Source organism: Coturnix japonica, chromosome Z (genome assembly GCF_001577835.2).
Source record: "Coturnix japonica isolate 7356 chromosome Z, Coturnix japonica 2.1, whole genome shotgun sequence".
Taxonomy (NCBI): Eukaryota; Metazoa; Chordata; class Aves; order Galliformes; family Phasianidae; genus Coturnix; species Coturnix japonica.
Genome location: NC_029547.1, coordinates 25,918,174 through 25,918,718, shown reverse-complemented (window position 1 = coordinate 25,918,718; position 545 = coordinate 25,918,174).

Here is a 545-nt window from a genome sequence, read left to right as displayed (position 1 = left end):
AGAAAGAAAGAAAGAAAGAAAGAAAGAAAGAAAGAAAGAAAGAAAGAAAGAAAGAAAGAAAGAAAGAAAGAAAGAAAGAAAGAAAGAAAGAAAGAGAGAGAAAGAGAAAAAAAAAAGAAAAAACAAGTAAGGGAAATTGTATAACTAGATTTTTCTTTTAGTTTTTGTATTCTTAAGATAACTTGAAAATCACTGATGTGCATTCCACTTTATATAATCTTATATATTGGCATTAAATTAATTTAAATTGTGAGCATCTTTGCCTGCATACATCATACATTTCCAAGCTTAGAATTGGCTTCATCAGCATAACCAGTATGGTGCTATTTACGTTTGTATGTGTAGTTATGTATTATTTTGTGATACGTTGCAATGTGGGGGAAAAAAAAAAAAAAAAAAAAAAAAAAGCAAATTGTATGAAAAAGATTTAAGTTTATTTAGCTCTTTTTTAAAACAGACTTCAGTTGTTAGAAATTAGAGAGGAAAGCTGTGGAAAGGGAGATCTCAAGGGAGATCTGCACTTTCTATACCTTTGTACTATGCAC